Source organism: Serinus canaria, chromosome 2, assembly GCF_022539315.1.
Source record: "Serinus canaria isolate serCan28SL12 chromosome 2, serCan2020, whole genome shotgun sequence".
In the NCBI taxonomy this organism is placed as follows: domain Eukaryota; kingdom Metazoa; phylum Chordata; class Aves; order Passeriformes; family Fringillidae; genus Serinus; species Serinus canaria.
The window spans coordinates 14,212,238-14,234,135 of record NC_066315.1 but is presented as its reverse complement, the minus strand read 5'-3'; positions in this window follow the sequence as shown (position 1 = coordinate 14,234,135).

Sequence of the window (21,898 nt, the reverse complement as noted above, 5' to 3'; positions counted from 1 at the left end):
TCCTAAGTAAAGGATTTTTCAGAAACCATGTCGGTGACAGGAAACAGTCTAGGAAGCTCCTGGAGTGTGTGAAAGACAACTTCCTGATACAGCTGGTGAGTGAGCCTTGGGAAGGCACCCACTGGACCTGCTGTTTGTGAGCAGAGAAGGACTGGTGGGTGCTGTGGTGATCAGAGCATGGCTTGGGCATAGGAGAAGTAAGGAGGGCAAGAAAGCAGAGCTGCTACGTGGACTTTCTGAGGACAGACTTTGGCCTGCTAAGGATCCTGGTTCACAGAGGTCGAAGAGTCTCTTGGGAGACAGTCCTAGAGGATGAAGAAAAGCCAGCAGGGAAGAAAGCAGGGCTGACTGAACAGAAAGCTTGACTGGAATTCAGGGGGGAAAAAGGAGAGTTTATGATCTTTGGAAGAAGAGTTAGGTCACTCAGGAGGGCCACAATGATGTCATGAGGTTATGCAGAGACAAAATTAGAAGGCTCAAAGTCAATCTAGAAGTTAAATATGCCTACTGCCATAAAATACAATGAAAATATTTCTATAAATAAATCAGCCACAAAAGAAGGGCTAAGGCCAGTCTGGCTTTGAAACAGGCTGTCCAGGGAATTGGTGGATTCACCATCCTTGGAGGTGTTTAAAAAATGTGTGGGTGTGGCACCTCAGAAGATGGTTTAGTGATGGGCTTTGCAGTGCTGGTTTAACAGCTGCACTTAGTGATCTAAGAGGTGTTTTGCAACGTGAACAATTCTATGTTTCTATGAGTTTGGTTTTTAAGAAGATTTGAATAAAGGTCTCTTCTATCTTTGTATGGTCTCTCTTCTGCTTGAATTCTCTGAAGTCTGGCCACAGATGCTTATATAATGTCCCTTTCCTTCTGTCAAGTTCCTTAGAATATCTCCCTGTATCTGGTGACTTGTTTTATTAAAGCTTGTAAGAACTTGGTTATCTTTGAGACATCTACCTCTCTGTCAAAATCAGTCAACATCTTCAAAATTTAGAGGAGTACAAACCTGGGAGCTGAGTACAGAATCCTTGTTTCCATACAAAATGGGACTGCAGAACCATGGTGCATTAGGACACAGCTCATGCTCTTAGCATAGAAACAAAGAGACAGCATGGAAACTCAGGTGGGGAATGTGTCAAAACCAATACATGGCAATTTGGTTAGCAGAATTCACTAATACATGAATTTTTTAGGTTTCAAACCACTTTTTCATTAATTTCTGATTCATTAACTCTTAGAAGCAGCACCCATACTGTTCAAAACATTTTTCCAAATGTACTGCCAAGCCCTTCAAAAGATTTATTTTCACCAACACCAGAAAAAAAATATGGAAGAATAATAAAAAATGGATTAAAGAGAACAGAAATAATTTATCAACTGCAGACATACAGGAATAGAAGAAGATGACTACAAAAGACTCCTCAAAAAAATCAAGGAGAGAAAGGGAATTAAGTACAACTATTTTACACTGACAATACATCTGTGTGTGTTTGTCATTACCGCTGACAAGGTTCCTCCCTGCCTGTTGGTACGACAAGATATTACACGATACAGAGATTACAAGGCAGAGTGCTTCATTGGAAACGTGCAGGTTTTTTTCAGGTCAGATATCTAACAGGGTTGGATCCTTCTAATTTACACTGCATGAAATAGGAATAGCTCAGTCTAATTTCAGTATTTCAAAACCTGAAGAAATAGGAAGAAAAGATGTTACCTTTTTACTTAAAACTTGTGCTTCTGGGCAGGAAATGTATAAGGCAACAGACCTGAAAAGTGTCCCTGGGGCAGATGCACATTTGACTTCCCCAAGGCCCTTTTATACTACTCTGTATATGTTTTTCTAAAATCAGTCCCCTATTTGTCCATTTCAATTTTTATTTTTTATGCTTTTTCTTTCTAAACACTAGGTTTCCAGTTTGTGCTGGAATAAGAATAATGTGCTTGTCAGAGTACCAGTGTCCATTATTGTTCTACATTAGAGAACTAAATTGCTTATCTCAGGCTACTCAGAGAAAGTTATTGGAAGAGCTTGAAGTCAAACTTGAGTTTTATGCTTCTGCCATTGGACCTTGTGGACTTTAATAGAATTTCTCCCAGCTAAGGAGTTAAAATGCTTGTTCTTGACAAATAGTGGAGAGATGGGCTGATCTCAGACTGTTCCCTTTGTAGACGCATATCACTTAGCCTCTGTCTCAGCTTATTCTGCTTTAGGGCTGAATTATAATGTGATTAACATGGATATTTATGTTTATGTGTCTTTTTGATGAGACAAAGCACAAAATTCTCCTCAACAACCTTCAGATGAAAGTGGAGGAACCTCTCTTCATTCCTCCAGACAAAGGCCTTGATTGCTATAATGCTCCTGGGCTTATATTCAGCCTGATTTAACATAACTGTGGGAATAAGCAGGAACGACCTCACTCTCCCGTGGGAAGTCATGCTTGCAGGCAATGTGCTGGCCCTGTGTGTACAAGATCACAGTATTTCCCAGCCTATGGAATATATCCCACATGGTGGAACAGACTGGGTAGAGCTTAACATAGTGTAGGCTCCCTGGCTCCCTCAAATCCATTTATTTTTCTCACTTTACCTACCTCCCCTCCCATCTGTATACCCACTGGTTTCTCTATGATATGATCCTGCCACGATACACTACAGATATAGAGGGCAAGAAAACCAAACCTCCTTCTCCTCCTTCTCCCCCAGCAGCATCCTATGTCAGACTGCCAGTTTAACTCACTGAACTGCAGTGAACCATTGGCTGTTTTCTGCTGTGTTGTTTTCACATCACTTTCAAGCTTGTTCCAGCTTATCTCGGGTCAAAAGAGCCCAAGAAGAACCTTAGGGGAAGGCTGTGGATGCTGGGAGCCTGGAGGAGAAGAGTAAGACTGGCCCTTGGGTGGTAGCCTGTTAGCAGGCAGAAGCAGCTGCCTCAGGGGGTGGGGAGTCACTTTCTCAGGTCTCCTCACCAGGGAGAGTCAGTCTGGTGTCACCCAGAAGGTGACGAGATTAAATTGGTGATAGCAGCAGGAATTCAGAGAGAAGAAGGAGGGAAGTCTCACCAAGACAAAAATAAGGAAGATTAACTGGAAGGAAGAAGGAAGCCAAGGGGAAACAGATTGAGAGTTGCAGGAGTTCAGTGCCAGCAGATGTTCAAAATCGGATGGGCTGAAGGAGCTCCATGGGGAAATGAGGGTTGGAAGGGAAATGCATAGGAGAACGGCAGGAACCCAGAGGGAATAGATGCCAGGTTAGAAAAGGGAGCAGGTTGTGCTGACAGGCTTCTCTTAAGCTGCTTTTCTCCCACTCTGTCAGACTGATTTGTTTATTTTGCCCCAGAATTCTTCAAGTCATTCTACAGTAAGGTTTAAAGCAGAAAGAAGGGATAAGCTTCTAGCAGACCCATGTGTTTGACCCACAGTTCAGGATATATGCAGCTAAAAGCTGTTGCATCTATCACTTTTCAGGTATTTCATTATCTCTGAGTAGAAAGCCTGCATTTAATTTGGAAAATACCAGCAAGCCCTTAACCCCAGTAAAACAGTGGCAGAACAACCAAACCAGACAAACCCTTCACTAACCCCTGAGTGTGTGAGGCAGAGTAAATGCCACCTGCAATGGCCTGCAGCCACTCTGTACAACAGTAAGGGAATTTAATTTGTTTCTGAAACCTCAAGTCCAGTTCAATGCATATTTATGGATTGTAAATGTACTTCCTTGCCTTTGTTTCACTGACAAACATGCAGATTGGACACAGTGGATGTCACTGATTGTCCTTTCTCAAACATTGGAAGGACTGGAAACTAATACAGCTTGGAGTTTTTCCTTCTATCAAACTCCATCAGGTTTTGTATGGTGGTGAGTTTGAATAGCCCCCTTTCCCATGCTCAAACCATGGATGTCTAAGTGAAGAGAGCTGTGGAATCCAGAAATGATACAGAAATTTTTTTCACTGTTTTCAAATACAAATTTATAACCTTTATTATAAACTAAAATTAACCATCTAGAACTGTTTATCGTTCCTTCAATTAATCATTCATTATGTAGCTCAGTTGATGCACCATTGTCAAAACTTCAGCTTCACCTTTAAACACTATTCTGATTGAAAGGAAGGAGACAGATATCTTCTTTCGTTCTTTCTTCTGGGCTCATTTTACTCTTGGGTCTTAAAATCAAAGAATAATTCCCATTCTGAGCACCTGGTGCAACTTGGATTGTACTATCATGTTATGTTATAAAAGAACTGTAGGTGCAGGACTTCCCAGGTTAGTTGTTAACTACATTTTGCAGGCTGAAGAAAATTGAGACAAGAGAGACAATTTTAAATTATATGACAGCCAGCGGAAAGAAAATTAGAAATATTACTTTAAAAAAGAAAAATATTAATTAGTGTGATAATATGCCCATCTAAATCAAATGAGTAGCATGGAATTTATTTCGCATCTATGATGATTCTGCAGGCAGACACTCTTGTCCCAGATAATGTGGAATTATGTTCAGATTAGGCATGAAAATCAGAAACACTGAGAAAAACCTAGGATCAAAGCAAGTTATGCTATTCAGACCCCCTAAATTTACACATTCTTAAAAGCAAGGCCAAGGCTGATATTTCACTTGAGCTCTTTTTATTTGCAGGGTAGATATCACCCAGGCAGTACTAATTTTCACAGCACTACAGGGAAATCATGATCAACGACAACTTCCATGAGGAGTTTCTCTAATGAATTAGTCACAAACATATTTGTATTCCTCAGCACTCTGTATCTCTTGTGCCCATTACATGAATCTCAGATTCCACCACTTTTGTATTTTTAAACAAGTGCATGAATGGTTAGTCATATTCTGGAAAAAATATCAGTAAAAATGAGCCAAATTTACTGCATCCCAGTTGTAAATAAAACTTGATTAACTCTGGAAATTTATAGATAAGGCATCCTTTATTCTGATTTTCTTTCTGAATAAAAATTAAATCAAAAGTCCTGTTCAATCAAAACAAAAGTACTGGTCAAGAATAAGGTTGGTCTTGTGGATAAGTCAATGAAGAGGTCTGCCACAAATTCATTGAATGCCCTTGAAAAAGGCCACAAAATCTCCAAGCCTTGATCTTCCATTACTAAGCAAGACTTACGTTACTTTATTTCTTCCATTCTTAACCTTTCTGGCCTATTTTTGAATAGAAGTAACCAAGAAGTAAGCACTACCTTATGGAATCAAAGACATCAAATGAAATGCCTTCCCTCTGGCAGTGACTGAGAGTAGATCTTCACAAGACAGTAGAAGATACTCCAGGGAAAGAAGTGGAAGCATAATCTATCCTTTTGAAAGGTTCACTTTAATCCCTAGAAATTAAAGATTGACCTAAACCATGAAGCATGAAGTTTTCTGTCAGAACAATTTTATTTTAAGTATTATAAGATGCTCTTTTATTCATATCCATACCAAATTGTCTTCTAAATGCTGCTAAATAATGTGGGAATGCATTCTGCTGGATGATTCTCAATGTCTGTCTGAATTATATCTATGCTATAGGGTGGCTGGGACTTTAGGTTGTTCATAAAAATATAAATACTGCTAGGGAAGCAGTCAGGGGAGAGAATGGACAGAGTTCTTTCATATAGTTTTAAACTTCCTTTTCTCTGTATGTTGTCAAGGATTTAGTCAATAAAGAAAATGTTGAGTTGTGCATTTTGCAATGGAGTTCTTTGCTAAACTACATCAAACAAATGAGTCGGCTCTTTTGTATCCTCTTTCTAATTTGAGATGACTCTGAGACAGCTTTGCTTTAGGAAAAACAGGAAGTTTGGGGATTCCTTTCCTCCAAAGCTGAGGAAATGAAGGGTAAAACACCACTATCAGCCTGTGTGGGTTTTGTTCTGCCTTCATTTTGTCTGTGCAAGCCCCTGTGGTCAGTGCCAGGACCCCTAATTACTGGCCCCACGTCTGGGATGGCAGCCTGGGCATCTCTGGGGGTACAAACCCTGAGTAGAAGAGCAGGTCTAAACTTTTCTCTCCCTCCAGTGGGGTAAAGCAAGTCAAAGCCTTGTTTTCATTCAAGAATTGATCCTCTTCAAAAGCCTGCTTTGTGTGTAAAATCTGCTTGTTTTTGCAGCTTCCTGCCCCCTGGAAGGAGGCAGGAGCAGGTTTAGGTGCTGACAGAGCCTGTGGCAGCAGTGGCTCAGTGCTGGGATGCAGCCCCAGGCACAGCACAGGGAGGGGACTGCACCGAGATGAGGAAAAGCAATTTCAATCCACAGCATAAGGCTTACAAAATAAATTGCTCTGCACCACCCCAGATAATTTGCAGGGTATTAAATGGAATCCTTTTAACAGGAAAGGCTCACATCCAAGAAAAGAGCAGCAAAGTGCGGCTGTGGGACTGGGGGGATTGCCAGCCTTGCTTATGGGTACCGCAGGACAAAGATAAACTTTAAATGGATTCAGCAATTGAAATGAGGGCCAGGCAAAAGCCACCGAGAGAAGGAGGGTATCTTCTACCTTCCTCCTATTGAGCATTCATCCAGGTCTCAATTTATTCCTCATCACACTATCTGGAAAAGGATTGTGAAAGAGCAGCAGCAGCAGCAGCAGCAGCAGCAGCCTAATGCTGGCCATCTCCAGCTGTTCCCCATTGGCCCCAGCCCTGTGCTTGGCATGGGCAGCGTGGCAGACTGGGAAAGGGCTCTTACACATCACCAGGGCAAGGTGGAGAGGTGCCACACTCAAGAGAGGCAGGGAGAGAAAACAGGTCTGTTAGGGCTCCTTGCTGCAAGCCAAGGGCAGTAAAGAATGGAGACCAGGGGGAAATGCCCTGTGAAGGGTAGAAGGAAGTATTACATGGTTATATTGGATTACTAGTCTTAGTGAAATGAGGTGAAGCAGTTAAATATTCAAAGAGCTGGGGAAAGGAGAGCAGACATAACGCAGCATCACAGACTCAGCTAAAGTGAGAAGGTGCCTTTGAAGGTCAAGAGCAGATTACTCAGGAGCACATCCAGTCAGGTACTCACCCAGCCCAATGACACCACAACCTCTGCTGCAGTGCCCAAAGAGTCCTTAAACTGGCTGTGCTGGCTGATATTGCAGTCTGCTGAGTAAATATTCTGGATAGCATAGCAATCTTCCAGGAGCTGGCTCACCCATGCACCTCTGTGACTGCTGCATAGAAACACCCTGGAGGATCTTTGGTCTTTTATGGACAAACCAGGGTCATTGCCTCTATCAGGAGCCTGATCAGGTTATAGGCCAAGTGGGCCTAATAATGAAAGACCTAAAATGTTATTTCAAAAATAGTCTTTTGATGTGGCTTGGCCTATTGCAAAACATTGACAATTGTCACAGTTTGTTCAAAACCCTGGACATAATCACTATTACAGAGACTTGTTTTTATTTTGTTCCTGTAAATGTTTTAATCTACAGTCCAAACATGTAAAAGGAAAAGCAGTGTAGAAAACAAGGTATTGAAACATTTTACATTTTCTCTATGTTGTTTTTAATGAAACCTGCCCACTTCTTTAACTGGTGAAGATTTGACTGAAAATGCTTCTGTTTAAAACTGCTCTCAGTAAACTGCAGCTCTATTTTTTTCATGAGTGGGAAAACTCTCTGTCAAAGGACAAGGTTGCATTTCCATTAAAATCTTAAAATCCAATTTATGTGCTGTGGTTGGTTTAAATGCACCCATGTTTCATTTGGATTTCTTCCTGGGTGAAAGGTGCAAAGCCAATGTTCAGCTTGCATTTTTGAAAAGACCTAACAAAAACATAAGCACAGATGAGTAGAGCAGCTCTCTCTCCCATGAGAAAAAAAAGAAATAAAGTGTTTAGTGAATATCTTTCCCATGTGAATTAAAAGGAAGATATATGTAAAACTGCTTTTAGTATGCAAACTCATAAATTCAAAAGGAAATTGTTAAGGATCTGAGCAGCTTTCACACATACTGATTTCAATAAAAATAGAAAAGACTCAAGGGGAAACACCATCATGCCCTTAAATTCACCATTTTAAAACCTCTTGAGCTTATATCCTGAGCACATCTCAGAGCATTTTATCCATGCAAAATGGACTGTGTCTGCTGCTAGCCTCCTACTGCCAGGGACTGGCCAGGAGAGCTGAACAACCTCATGCAAAGGTACCCTGCTATAGCTCCAGTGTTCACTCCTTAGGGGAAAAAAGCTATAAAGTCTCCACTCTGATATCTTCCCAATCTTTTTTTGCAGCTACTCACAGAGTAGTTCCATTCACAGTGACAGACTTCAGCAATATTAGACTAATGCCTATGTAAAGGGTACAAGAAACCACATCTTTTAATATACTTTATTGCAAGCTTTCTCTGCAGTTTACATGCAGCACAACAGGTTAAAGACCCTTAGAGAAAATGTCTCTGTCATCTAGATTCTTTTCTAAGAGATAAAGTTACTGAGATAAATAGGACAATACCAACAACACAGCATTAAGGTTATGATTCCTAATGGCCTTGGCAAACTTAAGCAAATCCTTTTCACAATTTTGACACCATAAATGAAGTGTTTGAGATGGTATCTCCAGCATTTGAAAGAGCAACTCTGACACATACTTTGATTAGGGAAGCTGACATTTCTGTTAAAGTTCAGCAAGTCACAGAATCCTCTTAACATATGGCCAAATATTGCAATGTTCTCTTCTGAAAAAGGTGAGTGTGATTGCACATCTCCTAAGTTTTGAAGGCAAAACCAAAACTTATTGCATCTGATTCACTTTTTCATTCTCAGCGAAACAAAGAAAGATGGGGAGACAGATAAAATGCCAAAGCAGAATAATGATAATAATAAATCCCACAAATGCTTTGAAGACTTAGAGAAGACAAGAAAGCAATGTAAATTTTGCTATTATACAAATATTATGGTACTGAAATTGCTGAGATAGAAGTTGAAGTGTATTTAGCATGATATTATCACTCTTCTGGTTTGATGACAAACAAACCTCAGACCTAGAGATGGGACCCAAGCCATAGTGTGAGATTTACCAGCCAGTTTTGCCCATAGCTCAGATTACCTCCATTCATATCTCAAGATCTGGATGTCCAAAATATTTCTGCAAATTTAGAACATATGGAGTGGAAACTAGTAGAAATCCTTCAACCACAGAGCCTCCTGAAATGCTGCAGTATTGCTGGGCTGTGACTAGATAGGTGCACTAACAGGTTACTCATCACAGGACTCGATTCAATGAGAAAGTAGAATGCAAACTCTTTTATGTAAACATGTAAAAGGATTAAAATTCTTTTTCTGTTCAAGATCTGGGTAATGGATCTGGTCAGTTCACATTTATTTAAAGCAATTTACCCAATTCTCTGCTTTGTTCTTCATCTGGCCAAAAAACTTAAAAAGAGGGTTTCTGCAGGAAATACAAAGAGGCATTGAAGTGTAGCATAAAGAGTAAGTATTTACACAGGCTTACAAACAGGGTATCTTGAAGAGGAGGATGCTCCATTTATACCATCCACTAGCAGCTGATGCAAGCTGTCTGTATAACTGCACATCCTAAATCATGAGAATAAGGACCAATCTTTAGAATTGTTTAAAAGGTTTATAAAAGCTTTTATTGAAATAAGTGTGCTGGAAATAACAGAATCAGGAAACAGTCTGAAGACTATAAAGTTTGCATAAAGGAGCCATTATGAAGGTGTGCCAATAGAATAATTGTTTGATATTGTATTACCAATGCACCTTTTTTGTTGTTGTTGTTGCTATTGGCTTTTTGTTTTAAAATTCATTTTATCCAATGGTTTTTCCATTTAAAGAAAGAAATGCAATAGTTATTTCCTGAGATGCAAAGTGGAAATTTTCAAAATAAATACTAAAAATCTAATTAAGATTAGGCATCAGTCTGAGATGTGGCTGGCCTTTTTATTAGGATTTATCTTCACTCTTAGCCATCTCAGCTTTACTATCAGACTTGCCTCTCATGACATTTTCATTTTAGATACCATATGGAACCTGGAAATAGAGACGACATAAAAACCAGAAAAAAAGGATCTTCTAGATTGAAAATTTCTGATTATTTCAGATTAAGAAAAAGGGTTTGGCCTCTTTTATGATGATTCACAAGCTAAAGTGTCTATCAGGATGTTGGTCTTGGAGGAGGACAGCCCTGGTTATACAGTAAGGGATTGTGCAAACACTTTACAAATATTTGCTGTTTTCTGGTGAAGTCAGATCTGTGTCACCCTAAGTTCTTGGGATATTCTGTCCAAATTTCTTGAGTGGATGCTGTAATACTTATCAGAAAGGCAACAGGCATTTTTGCCTCTTTCTATTTCCCAGTGCTGCTCTCAATGTCAGTATTCATATTGGAGAATTTGAGGATGATCCTGGACAGGCCAGAAAGAGGAGGCAGAAAGGCCTTCTTCTTCTTTTCTCCTTTCCTTTGTGCACTCACCTGCACACCACCCTTTAACAAGATGAAGTTTCAGCATTCAAAGGGAAAAAAAAGCTGCCTGTAACTTACTGAGAGTAACAACTAACTGTCTGCAAACATGTGAAACAGAATGATAACATCTTTTGATCATCACACCACAAAGCATAAAATACCTTGTACTCTCTGTAATTTATTACCTTTGTATTTTTTTTGAAACAAACGTTATGTGAAGGATCCTCAGCTGGCAGACCTTCAAAGAAACTTCTCAACATGGGAATCATGGCTCACTCCCTTGTTTCCCCTCCCAGGCCCTGACAGCTCTCATCCCAGTGGCCTTGCTGATGAAACTGCTCACAGGGAAGGGGCAAAGGGGGCAATTAACACTCAGCCTCAGCATGGGCCCTTGATGCTTCTGGTGAGGGCCATGACTTGTTCCTTAGGTGAAAAATCATGTCATCCAAAACATATGGGCTTACCTTTTTAAAGTTTTTCACAGAACAGGACACCTCTGAAGGGTATTTTAAGAAATCTTTAACTGCCCCTGAAGATCAGGGCTAATGACATCATTTAAAATTCTTTGCTAGAATGTTTGGTGCCATATTGATTTTGATCTTCAAATCCTTTTTAAAAATTCAGTTGTTGATCCATTTCTCCAAGGCAAGTTCAGAGTCACAGTTAGGGGGGCTCTGATGGGCCAGCAGCTGGAGGCTGGGCTACCAGCTCTGCTCAGTTGTGCTCTGGGGAATTCTGGGCAGCAAGTGAGATTACCAACTGGTCCTGGTCCTTCAGCATCTGAGAGGAACACTTTGAAAGGAAAAATGATGCAGCCAAAGAGGACTGCTAGAGTAAAGAGGTAATGCAAATGCAGGATGTGTTCGGGAGAGGGATCACTGCATGAAACATTCAGCTTCCTTTAATAAGCATTTTGCCTCAGTTCAAAGTGGCATTTTGCCTTCACAGTAATCTCCTGATTCCTAAGCACATTTCATATGAGATGCAATGCAGGTAACCATGTGCTCTGATAGCTTTCCTTGAACTTCTTTCTTGTACCAAAAATCTTTGGGGCATTCTTGGCATGAGCTATCTGGCTCATACTGCGAACAGACAAATGTCTTTCTCAAGTTCTCTCTTGCAGATGAACTGTAATCCTTGATTTCTAGAGCTTGGGACTCAGTAACAAAACCACTTCTTCCAGCCCTCAGATGCTATTTCGGACTGACACCCACAGGAAACTCGACTTCCTCCATTGGGTTTGGTCCTGCAAAGGAATGCGAGCGGGAAAATCTACTAGGAATGGAAATATTGTTTCCGAGAACCAGGCAAAAGGGCCTGACAGCAGGTCCTCTGCTCACAAAAGTGAGGTCAGGATCGAGTCAGCACTGAATTTTAGGGTGCCTTAAGAAGGAGGAAATTTTCAAGGGCAGTGGAAAGGCGGCCAGAGTAACAGGCCAGTCTTACTCAGAGGAAACTCCCCCTAAGCTCAATGGGAGTTTCCCTTGAGAAAGGGCAGTGGGGTTTAGCTCATAAACCCTGCATATAGATTTAGCAAAAAAGGATTTGCCTTTTCAGATTGGAGGAAAAAGTTTATTCTCTTATGAACAAACTATACATATGGACCTTGTTAATTACTGGGAGTTCCATAGGATTTATTTGTTCACCAGCATATTTATTTCTCCTAACATCTAATGTACCTTTGACCTTTAATATAGTATCAATATTAAAAAAATAAACCAATACAATAGCATGGTTACCAGAACTTATGAGTTTCTATTGTATTGTCAAAAGACTCTCTTTGCAGTCTCACTCATTTCCTGTCAGGAGAGCTTGGCTCCAGTCTCCAGTATATAAACAAGCCCAGGAGCTGGCCCAAGCCAGAGATTTTGTGCAGCTAACTACAGAAGATGCTTTAGAATAAAGAAAAAATAATTGTCCCCAAAGGACCTGATCTCTTTTTGGGTGTCCTATATCCCTTTGCCTGGCTATTTAAACATCCCCCTCTCCCCTTCTGGTTAACAGCCAAACAAAAGCAAGGAGGAGGGATATTATTTTGTTCTGTATTTCTAATGAATTTTTCAATTCACTCTAAAGACAGTTTCCTGATATGCATGTGATAGTTCCTGACACAAATGGGGCACTGGTATTGTCATTCCTTTGCAGCTAGTGAAAGGACATTGGGGTGCAGCTCCTTGGGGGATCATATGCATTAGTTCAGGTAGTGAGGAAAGCCCATCTCCAAATTAATATTTGCCATTAGCAGAGTGGTGTGTCTATATTGATGCATTGGGGATTTGAGGTAGGTTGTGGAGGGAGAATCAACTTTTGCTCCACAGCACACCATTTTCTCCTGTGGATGTACCCACACCAATGTCTAAGCCTGAGTCAGGAAAAAAAAATTACTCCAATTGCTCTTTTCTCTTGAGCTCTCACCACAAAATAATCCTTTCCTCTCTATAAACTTTTATCTTTAATTGGTTTTTAGGGACTCTTATCAATCTACTTTTTATTCTGTGTGTGAATAATTATGCCTTTCTCTTCTATGTTGCACCTCAGACCTACAGTCCAATTTGCTTTGTTTTCTGGGTTGGTCTTTAAGTAATGTGAGTTTAATGCTGATACTGCATTCATGATCAATCAAACCTGTGCCAAGAGCACACACTAAATAAATAAATAAATAACCCCTCTGGTATATTTTGATGTGCCTTTGAAAGGAGGAAAATTCCTTTCACATGGCCTCTTGTCCCTAGAAATCTAAAAGTTTCTTTGTCTTGGCAAATAGCCAAGCAGCACCGTGATGTACCATTTTTCTTGGCCAATGTTTTTAGGTCTTTTGAAACAGGACCAAGTGTTCACATGGTATTTCTTCATTTAACAGCTGCAAGACAGTGACCACAGCTGCATGTGCAGCTTCCATCTATAGCAAGGGACGCTGTGGGCTTGTTCTGAGATAGCTGACTAAACGAATTCAAACTCAGGACTGATGCAGGCAGTGCTGTGCCTTCCTACACAGCCATTTTACTCCACCTATAAAGCTCAGGGTTTCAGAAAGCACAGCCAGAGAGAGGCCTTTGCAGGGTGATTGTGTATAAACATGCTAATTTTCTGCGTGCATAGGAGCAAATTAGCATTTCTCAAGGTGAACACCATGCAAGTGGGCTGAATCTGAACATCTGTAGTCCACCTGGCAGCAGTTTTTGGGAGCCCACACTGCTTGGTGCTTTCCCTCAACCCAATCCAAGTCCCTTGAGGTTACAGACTTGGCTGTCTGTTCAAGCTGACCCTGCTTGGAGTGGTCCCTTACATCATTTAATTTCATAAGCTATAAACTAAACTATTTGTGGGATTGGCCTAAGTTTCTTGCTGACAAAATGCAATGATGCTTGTAAAAAGGGAGGGGGGAAAGAGAAGGGGAAAAAACCCATCAAAACACATTTTATGTGTAAGGCAAAGTCAGCCAGGAAACGTTTATGATGAATCCTGAATGATCAGACATTCTGGAAGTGGAAAGGAGGGACAAATGTTTCCCTGACTGCTTGTTAGGGGTTTCTGTGGTGTTCTGGTGAAGAGTGGTGAGGTTTTTGTGGAGTTAAGATATCTGAAACTAAGCCTGGCAGGATGGAAATATTCTGCCTATGCTTAAAAAGAGACCGTGCATTTGTGCACCTAAAACATGCTGGTTTGAGACCACAATAATAATATTATTAACCAGTTGGTGGTGGTTTGAACATGAACTGAGAATGGAACAAACCCATTTTAAGAGCCACAATAGAAATAATATCCCAAAACATCTCAGGAAAAACTCCTAAGGAGTTTAATTTTTTTCCAAGACTAGAGGATTGGGGTACTAGTCAGTTGGGTGGATGTGGCTGCTTGATAGATTTGTTTACACACAAGGATGTGTGTTAGTTTTTTATCCATTTGTTTAGGAATTGCAATGACCACATTGAGAAAGCAGAATTCCTGCCCAAGAGGTCATTTAATCTACACACAGTAAGAAATAGATAGATGGGACAAACTGGCAAAGACTGCATGAGATAACAGCTAAGGTCAGCAAAGCAATCACAGTTTTACTTTGGTCCAATTTACTTTCTGGTTTTGTTCTTGTAGAATAGCAGCAGCTCAAGGCTTGCAAGCACAGGGAATGTGGCTCCCCTTCTGTGGTCCAGCCTGGGACAAGCAGGGCAATGCTGTGGGCAGGTCTGCACTGCTGCACGAGGCAGAGCCCTGGCAATCCCAGGCAAGGAGGCTGGAATTGCCCCAGAGGGGGGGCCGTGGGGAGGTGAGTGGAGCGGTCACTGCAGACCACCCTGGCTCGGCTGTGACAGCGGGGCCCTGGGGAGCTGTTAGTGCTTCCTGCCTCCCAAACGCTCCTGGAGGTCCCTTTCCTTCTGGCTCTCCGAGGTGTGTGCCTCATGGCTCTCAGCCACAGACAGATCTGGGCACATGGCTCCTAGGGTCAAAAGGAATGGCCACCCCTGTAGCAAAAATGAAGCTCATCTGTGTTTGTTGAATTCTTTTGGCATGTTTCTTTTACCGAGGAGAAGCCTTCTCATGCTGTCAGCTCTCCCCCTGCAAACACACAGTATTCCCTCTGTTGGCTGGCTTTGCACTCATGGTTTTCAAACTTGTCTTATAATGAGCTACCCTTTTAATGTTTAAAAGAAATGGATGGGGAAAAAAGGAAAGAAAAAAGGATTACATGCTCTACTAAGGATCTAGTTACAAAACACACTCAAAGCTTTGCAAACAATTCCATAGCTGTTTCAGGGTGTAAGCAGTCCAATGGGTCAACAGGTTGCTTTTGTCTCTCCCTAACACGAGCACCTTATATTGGCATGTTTACATCCAGCTGCAGCATAGCCCCTTGTGCCTATTATGTATTCAGACATTATTAATAATTGATTAACCCTTTACAAACCACTTAGATGTGGAGACTCTCTCTAAAGTGGAAACAGGAGCTGATCAGAGAGGTGCTTGTCAAAGAGGCTATTAGACAACATCCTTCCTGCCTGAAAAAACCCCACTCTAATAAACACGCACATGAATTCAGGTTAATTCTGTTCCATTTTTATCTGGAGTTTCCTTCTGTGAATTCAATTCCTTCTTTGGCTCTTTCTCTGTTTACTCAAAAAAGATTTCAGGTACTCTAGGGGATTTGAGCTGTATTTTCTGTGAAAACATTTTCTACCTATGTCATTTATTAATTCACCAATCCTATATGGTCTTCTTTCCTCATGACACACCAGGAATTATGCACATGCACTCAGGGGTGAGTGGGCTGTAATGATTTCCCCATGTAAGGCTGCCAATATGTTTGTTGCTGAAATGTGCTACTATACAAAAACCCTGAGAAAAAAACATGTGTGTAAGTTGGATGGGTGGCTTTGTTTGAAGTTGTCTGACCATAAATGATTTGAATACATTTATGGGTTTATAGAATAGTTTGGGTTGGAAGGGACTTTTAAAGATCATTTAGTTCCAAGACCACCACTCCCCCTCCTTCCATGGACAGGGACACCTTTCACACTAACAGATTGATCAATCCTCCATCCACACTGACATTGAATATTCCAAGAAAGGGGCATCCACAGCTTCTCTGGGCAACCCATTCCAGTGCCTCCCCAACCTCATGGCAAAGAGTTTTTTCCTTATGTCTAAACTAAAGCTATCCTCTTTTGCTTTAGAACTTTTGCACCTTGTCCTATCACAACAAGCCTTTCTCCAGTTTTTTGTAATGAGCTCCTGTAAGTATTGAAAGGCAGAAATAAAGTGTCTCCAGACTCTCCTCTTCTCCAGGCTCTGATGACCCCCAGTTGTTTCAGCCTGTCTTGATAGGTGAGGTCCTATCCTTCTGATCATTTTTGTGCCCCTCCTCTGCACCCTCTCTAACAGGTTTATGTCCTTCTAGAGATCACAGAAGTCACAAATGTGTCTGCCAGTGGCCAGGGCTTTGGTTTCATCACCCACACTGAACCTAGGGAGGTTATATTTCTTCCCAGCTCCCCTCACAGCTCCAGTGAAAGGATCTCTCTTGTCCCCCCCAGGCAATATTCTGTAGCTTGCTCTTACAACCCGCGCTGAAGCAGGGTAACAGATTTCTGCTAATAAATCCCTTGGGGGGAATTAGAGTGAAATGACACTAAATGACCAATGTATACATGGGGCAAATTTGTTTTAAAACAATTTAAATTCAGTGCAAAAGAAGTATGTGATCATCTTAGTTATTTTCAATGAAAGTATAAAAATATCAAAAAGAAAACACTCAAGGAAAAGAAAGAGAAAGAAAGAATAAGAGTAGATCATGGAGAGGAAAGGCATTACTACTCATGGATCCCTCAACAAAACCTGATTTTTTCTATTTCACTGCAGTAGTGATCCCAGTCTTGATCCATTGTGGGAGTGGCCCACCAAACCAAGAGTTGGTCAGGTTGCACACATTCAAGATGGCATGGGAGCACCCAGATCCCTTCTCAGGGAGGAAATTCTTTGTTTCTGATGCAACACTATGGGACATGTGTAGTCCTCTGATGGAGAGTTCCTGGAAAGAGTCTGGGGGCTTTGGGGCCCTTGATAGCCCACAGACCCCTCTAGGTATAGAACTGCTGTTTGACCCTGATTCTTGCAACTCTGCAGTTGTGTCTTATGATGAAAAAGGGGACACTGGCATAAAAAAACCATTGCCCCACCTCCACAGGGTCTGCTTATTACCAGCCATTCCCCGTAGCTGGTTTGAAACAGCTTCCTGAAGACTCCATGTTCCCAAGTGTCCTGGATGCAGATGACCAAGCAGCAGCCGAGACAGTGGTTAAGCTGCCACACTGCAGTGTGAGAAAGGATAAACAGACATGATTTGCAGTAAATTCTGATGGAATACACTTGATGGCTTAAAAGCTTTCTATGTAATAATATTAATTCCTACTGACTCCTAACCAAGCCTTTTTTCCAGTGAAGAAGAACCAGCATGTGAACCAGGAGGCACTGAAGTGACTTAGTTTGACAACAGAGGCTGAGTTCCACAATTGGAAGGTATTGCTGACAGCATGCTCAGGGGATTCTCTGTGGAATTTCCTAAATTTAAAATAAAGCACCAGCTTCTATGTTGAGTCCTCTGTTTCTGCACTACTGAATGATCCTTTGAAGCCAAAGATATTGATATATTCTGTGCTTCAGGGGAATCAATAGAAACTTTAATCACAAAATTAAATAAACCAAATCTACTGGCATTTAACTGGCATGCTAACACTTTTAGAAGGAGCAACATGATGTTTTAGAGTCCTTCTGCAATTTGGCTCATTATTTACAAAAAAAAAAAAAGAAAAAATTCAATAGCTTCTTCAGAGCTATTGTGACAGAGAAAAAGGACCTTCCATCATTTTGAGGTGACATCTCAGTGGGTTTAGTTCAGTTTCAGAGGAACAATAAGACATGTTCTTCTGTGATACAAGTATTTTTGACAGAGGGAATTTGTTACCTCTTAGACCTTCATCACACCCTCCGAATTTCCTTGAAAGGTCTGTGCCACCCTCCTATCCAATTCATCCTTCATACACTTCCCAGGCCCAGCTGTGAAAAAACAGGGATGTGAAGGTAGGAACTTTTCTGTGAAGCAGCAAGGTACCCTGCAGAGGCCCACTTGAATCACACATACAAGGATATGCACCTGAAGTTTCTACGTTTTATCAACAAAATGAATCTAGAAATTAGTTTTGTCAATTTTAAAGTAGAATTATGCTGAGTGATAAGTAAACATAAAACTTAAAAATCCTTATTTGTAAAAAACTGTGAATTCTTGTATGTGTAAAAACTTTAAAGCTAAGAATTCCTTCAGCAAAGGTGCCTGTTTTGAAACTAATCTGTTTCCCTGAAAAAGCATTGCAAAAGTGAAAAAGGAAGTCCTTTCACTTATTAAGTCCTTTTCTGAAAAGAATAAGGATACATACAGTGGGAGCTTCCAAGTAGAAAGGCATGAAACCTCTTAATTTTATGTCAAAAATAAAGATTGTATATCCATGTTCTTCCTGGAAATTAGGAGGAAAATTCCACTTGGGGATTTTCTCTTTCCAGGGCAAATGTTTCAAAATGTGAAATATTTCTTTATAGAATTAAAAAAAGCCAAAAAAAAACCAAAAAACCAAACCAACAACAAAACCAACAAAACCAACAAAACCCCACCAAAAAAAAAAAAAACCAACCAAACAAAACAAACATTAAAAACCAAATAAAAGGCCTATTTGTAAAAAATTCTACTAGAGCGATGTCAGACTTTTTATTTCAAATTTTGCAAGAAGCCAATAACTTTATGCCAAAACAGAAAACTTTTTCATTTATAATCTTCATATTTCTTGGTATTGCAACTATTATTTGTGATAGAAGGAAAAAACATTGATTCATCTGAGAATGGTTAGAAGTTTTGCACAATGAATAAACACATAATCTACAAAAACAGAAGCATATAACTAGAGTTCTGTGAATCTATAGCAGTTTATCTCACTTCTGAACTAATGGAAACTTGTGGAATAGGGATAAAAGAGGTTTTAACTATAACCCAGGCAGAAGCAGGTCTTCTTTACCTCTTAAGGTGAAATGAATATTTCACCTCTTAAGTGAGCTGAAATATTCATTTTGTGGCATGTTAAACTCGGCTGGGTGCTCACCCACCTGCTCTATCACCCCCTTCTCAGAGGACAGGGGGAAATGATGAAGAAAAGCTCATAGGCTGATTTGGGACCAAGACAAGGACAGGCAAATCATTTACCAATTACCTTCATGGGCAAAACAGGCTCAATTTAGGGGAAATTAGTTTAAGATATAGAGAATTAAACAGAATAGGATAATGAGAAATATGACTAAATTGTAAGCCACCTTCTCAATCCCCTCCCATCATCCCAGGCTGAATTTTCTTCCTATCTCTTTCACTTCCTCAAGCAGAGTAGGATGATGGGGAATGGGAGGGATTGCAGTTCCTTATGTTTCATCTCTGCTCTTTACTCCTCATGCTTTTCCCTGCTCCAGAGTGGGATGCTCCCACAGGATACAACCCTTCACAAACTGCTCCAGGGAGTGTCCTTCCCATGGGCTGCAGTTCTTCAAAAGCTGCTCCAGCATGATTCCTGTCCATAGGGAGCAGTCCCTCAGGAACCAAGTGCTCCACTGTGGGTTCCCTGTGGGGTCACAGGAACAAGCTTCAGAACACAAAACTTTGTTTTAAATCCATTTTGGATTTATTCTGGGATGATGGACAGTTCCATAGCTTTTCACATGGATGGGATCTCTAACAATGAGTTCTGCTCATGATCAAAGTCAAGAAGGAGACTTGGGCAACTCTTCTAGATAATCTTCCTAATGCCTCATTTGCACCCATTTATTCTGAATACATCCAGAGCCACTGTTCCCTTTTCCAAATTATCACAATATCCTGCAAAATGTTTCTCTGCAGGACTAACTTTGAATTTAGGAACAAAGAAGAGGCACCACCTGTTGAAAGATGTGTCCATGGAGTCATTTCCAGGATAGAGTCTGCCTTCTTGAATGTTGTTTTATCATAGAAGTAACCTTCAGGGCAGGATTTATATAAGAATCCATTAGGGACAGACACAATTGGATCTATCATAGCACATAATGACTTTCTGGGCCACATGTCACTTTGCTTTGAATCTTGCAGGCAATTTGTGAATGGCAGTTGGTGAGACAACTTCTTCTGTATATCTTTACAGTAGAATATTGAACATGACACAATAAAGTCTGATTTTAATCTCAGGATAAATAATAAAAATAACATAGAAAAGCTGTTAGTAAATACTGTAAAAGGAAGTGCTTTAGGGTGTTTTCTAAAAGTGTAGTTATTTATAAACCTCTCCTTCCCACATGCTAAAAGACTCATTAAGTATGGGGATTCTGGATAAGAGCAATAGAGTGTAATGTGCAGTGGGTAGCATACAGTAAATATTCAAAAGGCACTGGAGAGTCCTTGTTCAGGGACCAAGCTCGGGAAGTGATGTAAACTCTTCACAGAGCACTTAATTTGATTCTCTCCTAGATTTATTTCAGCATGTGATTGATGGAAACTGACTAAGTGGTAGTGTGGCAAAAGTACAAAAGCTATTGAACTATTAATGTTATTTATAAGGACAGGACTAACCATGATAAGCAAGGACCAATATGAAATGTTTGTTTACTTATTTGGTGTGAAAACCCTTCCTTTTTGAGGAGCCAGCAGGACTGAACAGGCTGAACAGAAGGCAAGGACAAGTGCTGGCCTCCCAGAGCCATCATAGGCTCTGCTCTGCTTGCAGTGGTGTGGGAAGAAGGTTAGGGCTGAGAGCTTTTACAGCAGATTTTGGAAGCACTTTAAAGTATAAAGTGCAAAATGAAGTATAAACACAAAGGCCCTGAACTTCCTTGGATTCAGAAAATGTTGTTCTTCATCTCTGACCTGTCAGCTGCACCAGGCTTTGCCATTTCATCTCTCTTGTTAAGGACATCAGAAATGGGTAAGCAAAGTGGAGTAGCAATCAGTATTCTTTGTATTTGACAACCATTTCACCTCCCAAAGAAATCACCCCTTTCTTGGGTCCACATTTCCTGAGTGCTTGGAAATCACCACAACATAAATATATGCCAATCAAGTGGTTAACATAATAGTATATTGTGAAATTATATGTAAACATCAAACTACATTGATTGGGCAATTTCCTATCCAGTTATTCTTGAATTACCACTTCCCTGAATATGTCTTTTAGGAATGTCTCAGCTAGAAATTGTCTGCAATGTTTTATTCTCTTTAGGCCTAATTTATTCAAAATATTCCAGCTCTCACACACTGGCCCCTGGGCCAGCAATAACAACACAAATGGGTAAGTTATTGGCCAGGTACATAATGCATGGAGAAATATGGGTAATTGACCCGTAAAAATTTGTCTGAAATAATTCAAGAACCTCTTGCTTGTCATTTGCTGCATGAGCTCAACCTCTAACCTATTTAATACCATTATCCTGAACTCAAGCAGAGGGATTAGACATACCAACATTCCAGTACAGGAATCCCTGTGGTACTGTTTAACTTGGAGGAGGAAGGAAGGGTTGGAGTTGCAGGTGGCCTTGCAATTCTTGGGAAACATCTCGCTTCACATGAAGGTTTCCTCAGTAACTATGCAAAGCCAACTAATGTGTCAATCAAGTTGTAGTCAGTAGTCAGTCCAAACATCTGTCTTTTTTGTCTGGTTTCCCTGGGTGTTCTGCCTGGATTTTGTAGCATAGAAATACTTGACATGAAAGCATTTGCTCAGTTCACAGAGAAAGGCACAGCAGCTTCTTGGACTCTTGTCTTATTTGCTTTAGCCAACCAGTCATGTGCATGACAGAGGACTGTTTTTAATTTGATGATGGTGCACTGATTAACAGTGCAGGTTCCTTAGACTTGCCAATCAGAAAGATTAGATAGTGAGCTTGTAAAAAATTACTTATGAAAAGTGACATGCTCATATCAGTTCATGCTGGCATCTATCTG